We start from the raw sequence: 18,363 nt of genomic DNA on the forward strand, positions 1-18,363 counted from the left end.
CTGAAGGAGATCAGCCCTGGGATTTCTTTGGAAGGAATGATGCTAAAACTGAAACTCCAGTACTTTGGCCACCTCATGTGAAGAGTTGACTCATTGGAAAAGACTCTGATGCTGGGAGGGATTGGGGTCAGGAGGAGAAGGGGACGACAGAGGATGAGATGGCTGGATGGCATCACTGACTCAATGGCTGTGAGTCTGAGTGAACTCCAGGAGTTGGTGATGGACAGGGAGGCCTGGCATGCTGCAATTCATGGGGTCGCAAAGAGTCGGACACGACTGAGTGACTGAACTGAACTGAAACCCACTTTGAATATATTAGATTCTGGGTGCTACCATCAGCTCCTTACCATTGATGACCCAAGAAATAAATCTTACTGTTTATCACTATGACCTCCTGGGAGAATTATGTTTCAGTCTTAGCATGTTTCAGGACAGAGGAGCCTGGCGAGCTACAGTCCATAGGGTCACAAAGAGTTGGAAACAGCTGAAGCAACTTAGCATGCAGGCATCAGATAACCTGTACGTCATGAGCTGAAGGATTTTGATCCCTTAATAGTCTCATGGTAAGGCATTCAGCCCTTTGTTTTTAACTTTTAACTATGGAAATATATATACAATATATATTTTGTATATTGTATATATATATATATATACAAATATATACAAAAATAAAAGAATGGTATAACAGACTCCCAAGTACCTGTCACTCTAAGCAATTAACATTTAACATTTAACAGCGTTTATCTATGCCTGGCAACAGGGAGTCCTGGCTGCTGCAGTCCGTGGGATCGCAAAGAGTCAGACAGACTGACACACTGGACAGCAGCGACAATCTATGCCTGCAACTTTCAACTTTGACTAGATTTTTTTAAACAAATATCAGACATGTCTGCATATTAACCATAAATAAGGCACGTGTATCTCCAAGGGATAAGAGGTATTTAAAAAAATATAATGATACCATTATCATACCTAAAAATTAATGCATTCTTTATCATCTAATATCCAGTTTCAAATTTCTCTTACTGTTGCACATATGTATTTTAAAATTGGCTAGTTAAAATTAAAGTCCAAACCAGTTCTACATATAGCATTAGGACATATTTCCTAAGTTTTAAAAATTCATAATAATTACCCTTTCTTTTCTATTGTCATTTCTTTTTTGAAGAAACCAGGTCTTTTGTTTTGTGGAATTTCTCATATTCTGGATTGCTTTCTGTGTAATTTTTTAAAAAATATGTACTTTTATTTCCTGTATTTCCCATATAGTTGAAGATACCCAAATCCAAAGATAGAACACAAAGAAGAAAAATATAAGTCAGCTGTACTTTTCAAAAATGCTAGTATCATAAAAGACAAAGACTGAAGAACTGTGATAGATTGAAGGGTGTTGAGTGAGTGAGTGAGTGAGTGAAGTCACTGAGTCGTTTCCGACTCTTTGAGACTCCATGGACTGTAGCCTACCAGGCTCCTCCATCCATTAAAGAGGCATAAAAATGAAAAGCAATGCATAATGAGAAATTTTATTTTGCTACAAAGGACATTGTGATAAGTGACAAAATTTGATAGGATCTATATAAAAAATCATACTTTATATTATAATTATCTCCTTGTTTTCATCATTTAACTGTGGCTAAGTAAGAGATTGTCCTAGTTTTTAAAAAATGCACACTGAAGAGTCTAGATGTAATGTCATATCTATAACATTTCTCAAATTGTTCAGAAAAAATACATATATTTTAATATGTCCATATCTATATATTTATGCATACATATACAGTCAGAGTGAGAAGGAGGAGGAGGAGCAAGTGGAAAATAAAATAAATGCCGGAAATATTCAGATTTGAGGAGTTGGAAAAAAGGAATATGCAACTTCTTTGTCCTGTTTGTGCAACTTTTTTGAATGTCTGCTATCACAAAATAAAAGTTTAACAACATGACAGATCTTGGGCTTGAGGGGATCCATGTTATAAATTTGGCGAGAGAATTTCACAGGTGGTGATTCTGAGCTTTATATTTCAACAAGGAAGGACATCATGTCTGATTGTTTCTCAAGTGATTTAATTAAGATTGATAAGTGAGTTTAGGTGTCAATCTTATCCTATGGTAAAGATATCACCAGCTTTTCACTTAGTTGTTTTTTTTTTTTTTTTAGCAGCAATTGACAATGATTCATTTAGTAAAGATAATATAGATGCCTTTTTCTGTCTCTGTAGTCATTTTTAAGAAAATGAGATGACTCCACAATAACTTCCAAAAGTACTAAGAATCTTTTTTCAGGTAGTTTTGAACCCTTAGAATGTAACAAATTTCAATAAGTAACTGTCATTATTATCCTTTATATCAAATTTCTTCATAACTAGGCAGTGTGAGCTCCTTCAGGTTGGTCCACATGTACTTTTTAACAAAACCACCATAGTCTTTGAGTATTGCTTTTCTTCCTGGTATGATGACATGCTCTAGACTTACCTAGTATATTTTCTGACCCAAACACTAAACATAGTCATTCCCTCATGGATCCCTGGTGCCTCTTAGTGAGAAAAAGTACTGAAGGTCTATATTAGCTTTTCATTTGTAACAAATTACCACAGACTAGTGACTTAAAAGACACACACACATATAATATATATACATATGTAAATATATGAAGGTAAGAATTAAACCTCACAGTTTCTGTAGGTCAGGAATTGGGTATGACTTAACCGAGTCTTCTGCTTATGGTATCACAAGTTTGAACTCCAGGATTTAGCTGAGTTGTACTCTTATTTGGGCTTCCATGGTGCCTCATTGGTGAAGAATCTGCCAGCAATGCAGGAGACAAGGGTTCAATCCCTGGGTCAGGAAGTTACCCTGGAGGAGGGCATGGCAACGCTCTCCAGTAGTCTCACCTGGAGAATCCCATAGATAGAGGAGCCTGGAGGGCTATAGTCCGTGGAATCGCAAACGGTCAGACATGACTGAAGCAGCTGAGCATACACATACATCCTCTTATTTAGAGGCTTGTCTAAGGAAGAATTTGTTTTAAAGCTCATTTAGGCTGTCTTCAGAACTCATTCTCTTGTGGCTGTGTGACAAAGGGCCCACCTCCTTACTAGCTCCTGGCTGGAGATCACCCACAATTCCCTGCTGCATGGTCTTCTCTGTGAATTGTCACCCCTCAGTAGCTTTCTTCTTCAAGGCCACAGGGCATCTCTCTAACTAAAGTCAGATAGCTTGGAATTTTATATAATATAGTATAATCATGAGAATGGCATTCCCTCATCTTTGTCCATCCTATTGGTTAGAAGCACAAATGCTTGCCCTCGAGGTATTGAGGCTATACAAGGGTGTGGCTCATTTAGGGTCCCCTTAGTGTTTGTCCACAGCAGTGATCAAAACCTAGGTATTTGTGATAACCACCACTTCTGAGTTGGTCATTGCTTTTAAACCTTTCCAGTGAACTGAGTAAATACATTTCTTTGATGGAGAATATTACATCATGAGTTCATTAATAATGGTCACTCCCTTGGACTCTTAGGGCTACTATAACAAAATATCATGAACTCAGTTCAGTTCAGTCGCTCTGTTGTGTCTGACTCTTTGTGACCCTATGGACTGCAGCATGCCAGGCCTCCCTGTCCATCACCAACTCCTGGAGTTTACTCACTCATGTCCACTGAATTGGTGATGCCATCCAACCATCTCATCCTCTGTCATCCCCTTCTCCTCCTGCCTTCAATCTTTCCCAGCATCAGGGTCTTTTCCAATGAGTCAGTTCTTTGCATCAGGTGGTCAAAGTATTGGAGTTTCATCTTCAGCATCAATCCTTCCAATGAATATTCAGGACTGATCTCCTTTAGGATGCACTGGTTGTATCTCTTTGCAGTCCAAGGGACTCTCAAGAGTCTTCACCAACACCGCAGTCGTTGACTGAATTGATTCAACACCAATTATATATATATATATATACATTTATATATATAATTATAATTTTATATATATACTAAAATTTAAAATTTAACTTATTTAAAATTTTGTATTTAAATTTAAATATTTATACTAGCCTTCTCTCATTTTTTGTGCCTTTTACAAGTCAAAACTGAGATATTGTTTTTCGAGAACCTCTCTGATTCTTAATTTGAATTACTGAGTCTTCACAGAGTCATTTAAAATGACCCCCTCTTCCTTGTATCTTGTAAAGTGCTTAGAGGCTTGATTGTATTTTAGCAAGAACATTTCATCTGGAATGCTGTTTATTTCTTAAAAAAAATTTTTTTTTTCATTTATTTATTTGACTGTGCTGGATCTTAACTTGTAGCACATGGGATCTAGTTCCCTGATTAGGAATTGAACCCAGGCTGCCTGCATTGGAGACATGGAGTCTTATCTACTGGACTCCCAGGGAAGTCCCAGAGTGCTATTTATTTCTTATTGTTTCACAGTGGGAAGCACTACAGGATTCGATATTCACTTTTAGTGATGCTAAAATTTATCAGCAGGTTCAGGTAAAGTTGGGGCTTCCCTCTTGGCTCAGACAGTAAAGAATCTGCCTGATATGCAGGAGACCCTGGTTTGATTCCTGGGTTGGGAAAACCCCCTGGAGAAGAGAATGGCTACCCACTCCAATATTCTTGCCTGGAGAATTCCATGGACAGAGGAGCCTGGCAGGCTATAGTTCATAGGGTCACAAAGAGCCAGAAATGACTGAGAGACTAACATTTTTACTTTCATGTAAAGTCATCCTAGCTCTTTTTTAGATTTTCCCATCAGCTTGTCTCTTAATGATTTAGCAGCCATTGATTATTGATGTATATATCCATTGCTCCCTTGGTGCTTAAAAATGATAACATTTTGCTTTTATCATTTCTTATCTTTTCATTAACTGTGATTCTTCTATTAAAATAAAAACAAAAAGCATATTCCTTCCATTAACTATTTGGTTAGCTTGAAATAAGTCTACAAAAAAGGATAGAATAAACACTAGAGTCTTTTCTTATATTTATCGATATTCAAAGCTTTGAATTTTCACCATAGCAAACTCTAGAAATATCAAAGTTTTTAAACATTAATAGAACCTATGAAGTTTTATGTACGTGACATGCTTCAGTTACTTCAATCACTATTCTTTCTGATGTTTAATTGTCCCACATTTGAACAGTAGTAGTCCCTTCAAGTTAGCACCCATTTCATTCTGCCAAGACTCCACTAATATTTAACAGCTTTCTTGCATTCAATACAAAGCTATCTCAGGCTCAACTTGGCCTGAAACATTAGCTAATGTTTCCTGCCTCAGATCTGTAATCAACATTTTCCCCAAAGAATCTTGGTTTTAGTAGAAAATTGTATTTAAGGCGCACAACCAGGAAGTCAGTGTTCCTTAGTATTTCATCTACATTAGCATTTATTATGTATTTTGCAGTAAGTAGGGTATGTATGTACACATAATAAAATAAGTAGAAATATACTGTGTCAACTGTACTTATAAAATTTACTCTAAATCTTATGAAAATGAACTTTAAATATTCAACTTGGGAAAGAGAATTATATTTATTTTACTTGGTGGATACCAAAGGGACCCAAGTCTCCCATTTCTAGGACAGAGTTGTTCCAGCTGTGGCTTATATCACACAGTTGTCCTTAGAATATTTCATTTTCTATAATACAAAATGAAGCCAGATATTTCCAACAGTTCCATTGTTCATGGCTCCCCAGCGACTGTACAAACATCTTGCAAATCGTGTGACCTAGCACATTGCAAACACATGGATGAAACAGCTAACCAAGGAACTGTTATATCCTGACTCACTGCTTATTAATAATTTATTGTCAGTGACAAATATAGACCAGCACATGCAGAAGAGTAATTAAAATTAAAGCAAGATGCATCATTGAAATAAAATGTGTGGGAGAAGGGCCAATATTTCTGAATGTAATTAAAAGTGGTATGTGCTCTAGATTTAAATGGTTGAAGGAAATTATTAGCTTTTCAGAGGTTACATACCAATTGTCTTCTTCAAAACCTGAACATATGATCAACCTAATCCAAGAGAAAGAATGAGGAATTGTTACCTAAAGCAGGGTCTAGCTGCTTGTTGCTCAAAAGTCAATAAAGAGGCCAGGTTGGTGGATAGGAAACTTTGGTCTATTCTAGATGTCTGCAACCAGGGAATGGGGTGGTGAGGCTCAGGGCAGATATCTGTTCAAAGGCCAACTCCCCCAGACAGAGAAGGGTGCCGCGTACAGATACAGCATAGTCAGTTCTGACAGTTATCTTGAAGTCTGTCATTGGTAGTCCGACCAGCATCCTCTTGATTGTTTTAGATAGTCAAGTCCAGGGCTGTTTTTTTCCCCATTTCTTTGAGACTAATTCTCGGAATTGTGGCAGCTTTTTCATGGCTATAGTCTGATCATCACATAATTTTTCCCACCTGGTGGGGGTTTCAGTACTTAAAAGATAGCTCACAGGATATGTTCAGAATATTATCTATAGCCCTTGAGAAGGAACTAAAAGTATTTGACTTCGCTTAGTGACTACATTATTATTATTTGGCCTCTTTTGACTGTTTTCTTTTGTTTCAGCATTTTCTCACTTCTCTGATTAAATGTTTTCTTTGGCTAAAGTTTTACCACAGATAAAAGGCAGGCTGAGGACATGGGGTGGGGGGCAAGGACCAAAGGATCCTGTTCTGTTTTAGAATGAGTGAGCTTTTTGAATGACAGTGTATCCCTCTATGGTCTGGTACCTTAACTGTTCTAGCAATCCATGATAGCTTACAGATTAATGTGCTAGGAAAAATCTTATAGGGATCTACATGAATTCATATTGTACTGACATCACCCTGCATTTACCAATTGCGCATGTACTCATTCAACTTACAGAAGCATGTGTTGTAAAAGAACACACTGGCTTAATTATCCTTATGTAGTAACCATACGGGGCTCCCCAGGTGGCTCAGTGGTACAGAAACTACCTACAACGCAGGAGTCGCAATAAACATGGGTTTGATTCCTGGGTGGGAGAAGAACCCCTGGAGAAGGGCATGGAAATCCATGCCAGTATTCTTACCTGGAGACTCCCATGGGTAGAGGACCCTGGCAGGCTATAGTCCATAGGGTCGCAAAGACTCGGACATGATTGAAGCAACTTACCAAACACCTACAGTAACTATATGGACAGGTTAATGCTTGGGCTCACCTTTTTATTTAGCAGAAATGCTGCGGATTTTATATTCATATGATGAGAATAAATAGATGTACATACAGTGTTTCATCTATGAAGAGGTCATTTCCAATCTGGTAAATTTCTATAATGAGATGTGAATGTAATGTTATCCTTTGGGTAGTAGTTGTGGGACAATATTTCATGTGAAACAGAGTTAAAATCTCTTTCTAATAGACCTAGTAAAAATGAAATCCTCTAGCATTCCTCTGTCATATAATGAATTGCCTACTCTGTATTAGATAAACTTCTGTTGAATGGATAAATTAAAAAGTAAAACTCATTAATTAAGAGCTGTTATTATCAGCCCCCAGTATATTACTCTATTTGGTTTCTTATTTTAAAATTCAAGAATGGTTAATTTAAAATGTTGCATTGGTTTCTGGCTACAGTAAAGTGATTCAGTTACATATATGTGTGTGTGTATTACATAAATATATATAATATATATATATATTTCATTTTATTTTCCATTATAGTTTATTAGGAGATATTGAATGTGTCACTAGTTCCCTGTTCTAGACAATAGGTTCTTGCTGTTTATGTACTTTATATATAGTAGCTTATATTTGCCAGTCCCAAGCTTTATCCCTCCTTTCCCTTCCCCTTTGGTAACCAGAAGTTTGCTTTCTATGTCTGTCTGTGACTCTGTTTACCTCTAGGGATTGAGATATTGGTGGCAGCTCTTTTTGTGCTTCCCAGGTGGCACAGTGATAAAGAAACTGCCTGCCAATGCAGGAGACACCTGAGAGGCAGGTTCAGTCCCTGGGTTGGGAATATCCCCCAGAGGAGGAAATGGCAACCCACTTCAGTATCTTTGCCTGGGAAACCCTATGGACTGAGGAGCCTGGTGGACTGCCATCTATGGGATTGCACAAGAGTTGGATACAACTAAGCAAAAGAGCAGTAGCAGTTGTCCAGTGCCAACACTTGTGCTCACAAGCACTCTTGTGGAAATTTTCCTCCAGCCTATTAGCGGGGGCTTCTTCCATCCGCCAGGGAACCTGTAGCAGCTGCACATGCCAGACGTGCAACCAGCCATGCTGGGGTCCTGCGCCACCCACCAGAGTATCTGCAGCAAATGCAGGAGGCAAGACCAGCCAGCTAGGGCAGGGGCCAGTCACGCCTACTATCCCACCCACGGTAGCTGGCTCTACCACAGCCGAAGAGGGAATGCCGCTGACATAGGGGGCACCACTAGAAGACCCGGCCCTGCTGGCCAGTGGGGAGCCTAGCATGTGACCCAGGGGACAGCTACATAAGACCACTGCTTCAAGCTTGGGAGATGTAACAAACCTACATAATACATAGAAATAAACACAGAGAATTTGGAAAATGAGAGACAAAGGAATGTCTTCCAAATGAAAGACAAGACAAAAACCTTAGAAAAAGAACTACAGAAAATGAGAAAATCAATCTAGCCAATAAATAGATCAAGATAATCAAGATGCTTACTGAACTTGAGAAAAGAAGAGATGAACATATTGAGAATTTCAAGAGAAAAAAAATATAAAAAAGAACCAATGAGAGCTGAATAATACAATAACTGAGATAAATATACCAGAAGGGATTAACAGATTAGGTAATACAGAAGAATGTGTGAGCTACCTGGAGGACTGTTGTTCAGTCTCTCTGTCATGTCTACTCTTCGTGACCCCATGGACTGCAGCATGCCAGGCCTCCCTGTCCCTTATTCCTGAAGTTTGCCCAGGAAGTCCATTGCATAGGTGATGCCATCCAGCCATCTCATCCTCGTCACCCCCTTCTCCTCCTGCCTTCAATCTTTCCCCAAATCAGGGTCTTTTCCAATGAGTCAGCTCTTTACATCAGATGACCAAAATACTGCAGCTTCAGCATCAGTCCTCATAGTGCATATTCAGGGTTGATTTCCTTTAAGATTGACTGGTTTGATCTCCTTGCTGTCCAAGGGACCTGGAGGATAGAATAGTGTTAATCACCCATTGGCACAGTGAAAAGGGAAATTTTTTTTTTTTTAAATAAAGGATAGTTTAAGAGGCCTTTGAAGTAACATCAGGAAAGCCAGCATTCAATACTACAGGAATCTCAGAAGGAGAAGAAAGAAAAAGGGGCAAGAAAAACGTATTTTACAAAATCATTGCTGGAAACTTCCTTAACCTAGAGAAGAAAACAGATATCCGGGTCCAGGAAGCAGAGAGTCTCAAACAAGATCCCCAAAGACACCCAAACTAAGACATATCATAATTAAAATGGCAAGAGTTAAAGATAAGAGAATTTTAAAGGCAGCCAAAACAAAAAAAACAAAACAAAGTGTCACACACAAGGGAACTCAAACACAAAGGAGGCAAGGATATACAATGAGGAAAACTGGCTCATGCAGAATAACCAAACTGGACTAGTTGCCCACATCATAATCAAAAATAAACTTGAAATGGATTAAAGATTGAAATGTAAGACCTGAAACCGTAATATTTTAGATAAAAACAGGCAGCAAGTTTTTTACAGCCGTCTTAGCAATAGTTTTTTGGATCCATCTCCTCAGACAAGGCAAACAAAGCCAAAGTAGACCAATGGGACTGCATTAAACTAAAAATTACACAGCAGAAGAAACCATCAATAAAATGATAAGGTTACCTACTGAATGGGAGAAGATATCTGCAAGTAATACATTCATTAAGGGGTTAATGCTCAAAATGTGTGAAAAACTCATGCAAAGCAATATCCAAAAATAATAATAATAATAATAATTAAAAAATGGAAAGAGAAACCTGTATAGACATCTTTCCAAAGAAGACATATGTATGGCAAATTGACACATGAAAAGATGCCCAACATCTATAGTCATCAGGGAAATGCAAATCAAAACCACAATGAGGTATTACTTCACACTTGTCAGAATGGCTATTACCAAAAAGGCAAGAAATACGAAACATTGGTGAGGATGTGGAGAAAAGGGAACACTTGGGCATTGTTGGTAGGACTCAAAATTCACACAACCAGTTTGGAAATAGTGTGGAAGTTCCTTACTGAATTAAAAATAGAACTGCCACACAGTCTAGCAATTCCACTTCTAGTATTTTTTTCTCAAGAAAGCAAAATCACTAATTTGAAACGATACATGCCTCCAATGCTCATAGCAGCATTACTTACAAATGCCAAACTAAGGAAGCAACCAAAGTGTCCTTCAACAAATGAATGAATAAGGAAGATATGGTACATATATACAATGAAATAATACTCAACCAAAAAAAAAAAAGAGAGAGAGAGACAGAATGAAATCTTACCAACTGGGACATGGATGGATGTAGAGGGTATCATGCAAAGTGAACTAAGTCCTATAAATAAAGACAAATACCATATGATTTCACTTAAATCTGGAATCTAAGAGACAAAACAAAATGAATTGAAAACAGACGTGGATATAGAGAAAAATAGGAGGTTGCTAAAGGAGAGGAGTGCAGATTGGACAAAGAGGTGAAGAGGATAAAGAACTGCAAACTTTCAGTGTAAAATAAATAAGTCATGGGATGTAATACAAAGCATAAAAACCTGGCCAATAATATTGTAGCATCTTTTTATGGGGAAAATCATTAGTAGGCTTATAGTGATGTTGTTATTCAGTCACTCAGTCGTGTCTGACTCTTTGACACCCCATGGACTGCAGCACGCCAGACTTCCCTGTCCTTCACCATCTCCAGGAATTTGCTCGAACTCATGTCCATTGAGGCAGTGAGCCATCCAACAGACAACCTCTGTTGTCTCCTTCTCTTGCTGCCTTCAATCTTTCTCAGCATCAGGATCTTTTGACATCAAGTGGCCAAATCATTGGAGCTTCAGCTTCAGCATCAGTCCTTCCAATGAATATCCAGGACTGATTTCTTTTAGGACTGACTGGTTTGATCTTGCTGTCCAAGGGACTCTCAAGAATCTTCTCCAACACCACAGTTCAAAAGCATCAATTCTTCAGCGCTCAGCCTTCTTTATGATTCAGCTCTCACATCCATATATGATTACTGGAAAAACCATAGCTTTGACTAGATGGACCTTTGTTGGCAAGGTAATGTCTCTGCTTTTTAATATGCTGTCTAGGTTGGTCATAACTTTTCTTCTAAGGAGCAAGCATCTTTTAATTACATGGTTGCAGTCACCATCTGCAGTGATTTTGGAGCTCCCCAAAATAAAATCTCTCACTGTTTCCATTGTTTTCCCATCTATTTGCCATGAAGTGATGGTACTGGATGATTATTTTATAATATAGTTAAACGTTGAATCACTGTCTTGTACACCCAAAACTAACATGATATTATCTATCAGTTACATTTCAACTCTCTTAAAAAGCTAAAGATCGTATGGTAAAGAAATGAAAAAATTTTTGTCTTAAAATATGAGAAGTAGATTAAAATGCTGTGATAGATTTTTAGGCTTTGTCATCTTACACAACTGAAACTTAAGCATTGAGATGAGATGCTTGTGCTCAGTTGTGTCTGACTCTTTGTGACCCCATGGACTAGCCTGCCAGGCTCCTCTGTTTGTGGAATTTTCCAGGCAAAAATACTGGAAAGGGATTCCAGTTCCTTATCTAGGGGATAGTCCTGACCCAAGAATCAAACCCAAGTCTCTTGTGTCTCTTGCATTGGCAGGCAGATTCTTTACCATATTCTAAAAACCAAGATGCATGACCAGTATAGAGTATTTTGGGGAGGCACACAAATATTTGCTTCTCATTTTTAGATATCCTCTCTCATTTATTTGGCATCTTCTTTCATTTCTCCTTAACATGAGCTAGAAAGAAAAACTATGCAAATATATATTATTCTTTTTTTTGTAGAGTCTATGTGTCATCATTCACATGCAAAACCACATAATGATGAATTTAATACAAGCTTTGCGATTTTTAGTCAAAATAAATTGTTAGAAAGGAATTTAGTATTAGAATTCACATAATGTTCTCATAGAACCTACAGATAAAACACCCAAAAAACTGTATATGAAGGGGGAAAAACTTAAAACCTATTATTAAATAGGAAGGAACACCGATTCCCTTCTATCTCCATCCATCTTCCCACAAGTTCCTGGAAGCTCACTGTGCAATGGGTGCTCTGGGAATTTAGGTTTACTTTCCCAGTAAGACTTGAACTGTAAGTGAGGCAAGAAAGCAAAAATGGAAGGATGGTTGTTAGCTGGTGTTCTTAGCAAAAGATTTCTAGGGTACACGTAGGTGTGATCTTAGTTCAATGATTCTATCATCACACAATCTGTTTTGACAGTATGTGACAAAGACCAAGAAAATTGTTTACAAAGGACCATTCAGAAGACTGGGCCTTTAGCAGAGCCAGGGAAAGAACTTTGCTACTGGCCAGTACCTTCTAATAATTGTTTTCTTGTAATTACACATTGAAATCTTAATGCTCCTTATTTGGCTGAGGTCTGTCTAGTCTGTTCATCTTAAATTAAGTAATATTTAAACAGATAGAAATTAAAATAAGCTTAAATAACAATTTAAATCAGATTAAAGTTTTATAAAACCAGGATAACAATCCTTGTGGTCACTGAACTGGTCTCCTGTTTATCTATCGATCATCTATTTGCCTATCTATACTCCACTGCGCTTCAATAACTGAGGGATTTTTAAAATAGAGAAAAATATATATGATAAATACATACAGAAAATTACACTTATATTCCCATAATTAGTCTGGTAAAGTCTGATCTAACTATTGTTCCAAAGAAGAACACATTTTCACTATAATTAAGTTGTGCCAACTTCTGATTGAATGTGGGATGTCTGTCCAGGTGGTCCAAAACCTTCTGCTGGGATACAGGATGAACATCAGTGTTGAGATTATCCAATTGACAGGAGACAGGTATAGAATGTAGTAATCTGTGAACAAATGGTGGCTCAGATGGTAAAGAATCTTCCTGCAATGCAGAAAACCCGGGTTTTATTCCTGGGTCAGGAAGATCCCCTGGAGAAGCGAATGGCTACCCACTGCAGTATTCTTGCCTGGAGAATTCCATGGACACAGGAGCCTCCGGGCTGTAGTCTATGGGGTCTCAAAGAGTCGGACAGAACTGACCAGCTAACACTATCAAATTGACAGGAAACAAGGATAGAAGTTAAGTTTCTAAATATAATGTAATAGTCTGTGAACAAATCCAGCAACCTCATCTTTAAATTATTTAAGAAACAAGGGTGATTATGTTTCATAGAATGACAATGTGTGATTTTTGGTGCATTTCATCAGGTACCGGGCAGAATTTCAGAGATTTTCTTCCTCACTGAAACATCCAGGAAAAAAAACCCCAACAAACTGAGCCCTTGGATGCAAGAAAACTGCTCAAGACAACAGGGAAAAAATTTTTTTCTTAGAAGTCTTTTAGTATCTATTCTGAGTTCTGAATCAGATACATTAATAAAATCAAAGGCAAAGCCTCTAAGTTAGAATAATTTATAATTGAGCAAAGACAGGTACAGATTGCCAAGTAAGACACACAAGAAGAGACATCGTACTAATAATTTCAGAGGTATAGGCTATCAAAAAAAAAACAACACACCAAGAAGGCAGGGAGGGAGAGGTTCAAGATATTCCCTGTGCTTCTCCCTCTTTTTCATTTCTATGTGGACACTTTCTGTCTGGTCCAGAATAATGGATGAGGGCAACCAAGGTGTGGCAGGGTTCTTCATATGGCAAGGAACATTAAGTTATTTAAGTATGAAACATCTTATATATATATATATATATTCTGAGTTACATAGCTTATATCACATTCTCTAGAGATCTATGCCTAATAGATGCCTAATAGAATCTGGATTTACTTATTATCAATAATCCTTTAGTTATGGGCATCTGGATAAGAATATTCAGATAAGCTTTCTTCCTCCTAGTAACTATTATTAGATTTTTTACTCCGAGGGCCAAAGATTAAGGCAGTAAGACTGAATAACTTGTCTTCCTTTTATCCCCCAAAGTATTCTACCACTCCCTGAGAAGGGAACGAATGGACTGCAGGCCAACTCCTTGAATTCCTTCAGCCCACAAACGTATTTAGGAAGACAGACAAGGACAATCAGTGTTGCCACAATCTCTGCTTAGCCTGCTGCTGCTGCTGCTAAGTCGCTTCAGTCGTGTCCGTCTCTATGCGACCCCATAGACGGCAGCCCACCAGGCTCCACCGTCCCTGGGATTCTCCAGGCAAGAACACTGGAGTGGGTTGCCATTTCCTTCTCCACTGCTTAGCCTGGAATCATGTTTATCACAGCTAATGTTTTATTGAGTGCTTACTTTGGGAAAGGCACTTCTCCAGGTGCCTTCCAATCATCAGTTCATTTAGTCCTTACAGCAACCCCATGTAGTAGGTACAAATAAAACTGAGGAACAAACTGTTTAGGAAACTTGTCGAAAGTACACAGAAGATAAGTAGTAGAGCTTGGAATTAAACTTTGGCAAAACATCTCCACAGCCCACTCATTTAATCACGTGTTCACTGCTTTATGATGCTCTTGAAATTCTCAGTAGAACCTTACTAGTCCATGGAAGGGTATGAGAAAAGGCTTCCATAGCAGATGCCACAGGAGCCAAGTTTTGAATAATGACAGTTGACTAATGGGTGGTGGAAAAGGCAAAGGGAGCAACTTTTACTGAAGGTTTATTCAACTTGAAGAACTACTTCTATCTTTAGGCCTGTTTCCAAAAGTAAAGATTTTTACAGTTTTCTGAGAAATCTTAAAAAAACAAGCACATTTTCTGTTTTAACCTCCCAAACCAAATACACATTTAAATTATTCAACATTTAAAATAGAAACCCAAAGATATGCTTCATTTAATCAAATATTACAAAATAAGTGTCAACTAACTAAATGGCAACCCACTCCAGTGTTCTTGCCTGGAGAATTCCAGGGACGGGGGAGCCTGGTGGGCTGCCGTCTATGGGGTCGCACAGAGTCGGACACGACTGAAGCGACTTAGCAGCAGTAGCAGCAACTATTTCTAAGTAAGTTAGAGGACCATATAATTAAAAACAATCCTCTAAGGAAAAGGCAAGATAGTGGTGTAAAACACCCTGAGCTCACCTTCTCCCATGAACATACTGAATATTAACCTATGTCTCGAGCAATGCCTCCGAATAAAGACCTGAGGGCTAATTGAACAGCTATCGCTCAAAGAAGGACCACTTAGTACTGAGTGAGAAGACAGAGACACTGTATCCATGGGAACCGCACCCTCCAGGAGGGCGACCTGCAGTGAGCAGAGATAAGCTGAGGGACTTAACCAGAGTCTTGCCAGCCTGCCCTGAGATACAGCAAAAAACCCCAACAGCTTCAGGGGCATCTATACTATCCATGAAACAAATCTATTTACTAACCCTAGGGCTTCTGCCAAATAAGCAGGGAACTTCTAGAGCCCCTGCTAGGGTTGGGGGCGCTGATAAGTGTCATTATTTGAGTCCCCTCAGGACTGCCCCCAACTGCTCCAGCTTCAGCTCCAGCTATCCGACCAAGGCTGCCTTGGGCACAGCACTCCAAGGGCCTGCCTCTGTCCTGACTCGCTCCAGCCCCAGCTGGCCTGCCATATCCACTAGGCGCAAGCAGTCTACGCAGGGTGAGCTCCCACACAAGGCCATCCCTTTAAGACCAGGAAAGGTAGCTGTTTTTGCCTAATTCATAAAAACAAAAAGCATAAGTCAAACAAAATGAGGAGACAGAAGAATATGTTCCAAATTAAAGAACAAGATAAAGCTCTAAGGAAAAAAAACCTAATGAAAAGCAGATGAATAATTTATCTGATAAAGAATTCAAAAAAACAGTCATAAGGATGTCCATGAAACCCGGAGAAGGATGGAGGGACTCAGTGAGAACTTCAGCAAAGATTGAGAAATATTAGAAAGAATCAAAATGAATATATTAACTGAAAAAAAAATCTATAGGGAATTAACAGCAGAGATGATATGGATAACAAAGATGGCCACTCTCCCCACTTTTTTTCCAATGAATTGGAAGCCCAAGTCACAGCAATCATAAAACCAAAAAGAGAAATAAAAAGAATCCAAACTGGAAAGGAAGAAGCAAAACTGTTCCTGTTTGCAGATGATATGATACTATATATAGAAAACCCTAACATGCACGCAGGCATGCTCAGTTGTGCCCAAGTCTTTGTGACCCCATGGACTGCAGCCCACCGGGCTCCTCTGTCTGTGGGATTTTCTAGGCAAGAGAATATTGGAGTGGTTTGCCATGTCTTCCTCCAGGGGCTCTTCCTGACCCAGGGATTGAACCTGCTTCTCCTTCATCTCTTGCATTCCTTACCACTGTGCCACCTAAGAAGGCCTTCACCTATGGACAGCTCTGTTAAACATGTCATTTTGACATTCTACTATATCAATCTACTCACACTCTGAAAGCTAAAATGCACATATTTCTCAGTTGTGTTTTCAACGCTTGCACAATATCTTTCTTTCTGCTTACATTTAATATTCTATTTCTAGCTTTCTTTCAAAAAAGTTCCAAATTATTGTGGAGTATTTTTATGTTATTGTTTGTATCTCCAACTTGTCATCTTAGTGAAATCCTGGTAATATTCATAGATGGTTGCTTCTTTTTGATGGAAAAGAGTGAGGTTTCCAGAGGGAATAGGTAACTTCAAGGCATATAAAACATATTAACTGTTATTAACATAACTTTGTCTAGCTCCCAACAACCTGCATTTCTTTTAAGCTGTTTTCTTAGGAAAGTTTGCAGCAGCAAGCTAACTTTTCTCCCTGTCTTTCTTCCTTTGTCCCCCTTGTTATGAAATGAACTGTGTGCCTACCCAGCTGTGCTGGCGGGGTGTCAGGAGTATGAATCACTGCCTGATGTTCACACACGAACAGGAACTAACACACACACAAAAGTAAAAGACATTGCTCTTGGATTTTGTTTACAGCCAGACATCAGGGAAAGGAGGCAAGTGTGTGATTTTCAATGAGGTATGACGTTGATATTTTCTGCTAGTTGTACAAGAGATGGAATTGGAAGAAATAGTCTTCACAGATATGTCTTGATTATATTTGAAGTAGGAAATCTCTTGCCAATGTTAGCAAATGTTTTCATTAAAATGTCACAAAGGCAAAACATCACTGAGAAAGTATTAACTAAATATGGTTTCTCAAATCCATACAACCATTTGGTAACATATGTGTATATTTCTTTCTGTCCTTCAATCTCTGTTCATGTATTGATTAGAATTATAGAATCTGAGACCTGGAGATAATCTTATAAAATATATTTTTAAAGATAGAAACATCAAGTTCTAGTAATCTTAAGGGGTTTACTCAGCCCCATACCGATAAATTTTGTCAGGATCAAAGCTCGAACTCAATCTCATAATCTAGTTTACCGTGATTTTCAGTACACTTCCTCTGTAATTCCCTTGGTCTAGCAATCAGCAAAGAAAATAACTCAGTGAATCATTGGTGTCAGTGTTTAGTTTGTCCTACATTGTCTGATAATTAGATTATCAGGTGCCCATGTCATAACTTGCCCTTGGATTTAAGTAGGTTAAACACTCGGGTTAAACAATATGACAGGACTCAGAAGGTTCTAATTAAAGAACAATTGTACATCTTATTGCCAATCAGAAGAGAAACAGATTCATAAACATATTCTCATGCCTTGTAGATGAGAAAGCTTTAATAAAGCCAGTTGGCTGAAACATTTCTTTTTTTCTCTCTCCCTTGCTCCCAAAGGAGGAGAAGGGTGAGAAAGAGTCCAAGGGCAAAAGTGAATCTGAGGATGAAGTAATGCCACGTAGCTTCTCAGGAAAAAAAAAAAAAAAAATTCAGGCCATATCTTTCAGAAAATAAAGGCATAAATCCTATATTCTAAAAGTTCAGGAAACTGAGATCTCTCTGCAATGATTTCCAAACTATGTTAGATTTTCCATTCTGTTTTTATAGCTTTATTAATTACATTCTTAAAAAAGAGAGCTCTAATTTTGCCTTTTGTAATGTGGACAATGCTGCCTAGATGCAAAGCTAATTGTAAGAAAGCTAAATGTAAAGAATGGGGACATGGGTTCACTATGAGAACTATGTAGTTGTGTAATTAAATATTTATGTGATGCATACTTTGTGTGTCAATAAGTTTATTTCAATATAGAGTTCTCCTTTGAAAACTCAGTGTTCCAGCAATAAGGACCAAAAAGCCTGCT

The 18,363-nt window shown here is 38.3% G+C and overlaps 1 pseudogene; it reads right to left on the reverse strand.

Annotated features, from left to right (window-relative positions):
* Positions 1-15,799, reverse strand: part of LOC105005089 — a 193,038-nt pseudogene extending 177,239 nt beyond the window's left edge.
* Between the last annotated feature and the right edge of the window lie 2,564 nt (positions 15,800-18,363).

Source organism: Bison bison, unplaced genomic scaffold (genome assembly GCF_000754665.1).
Source record: "Bison bison bison isolate TAMUID 2011002044 unplaced genomic scaffold, Bison_UMD1.0 scf7180017864485, whole genome shotgun sequence".
Taxonomy (NCBI): Eukaryota; Metazoa; Chordata; class Mammalia; order Artiodactyla; family Bovidae; genus Bison; species Bison bison.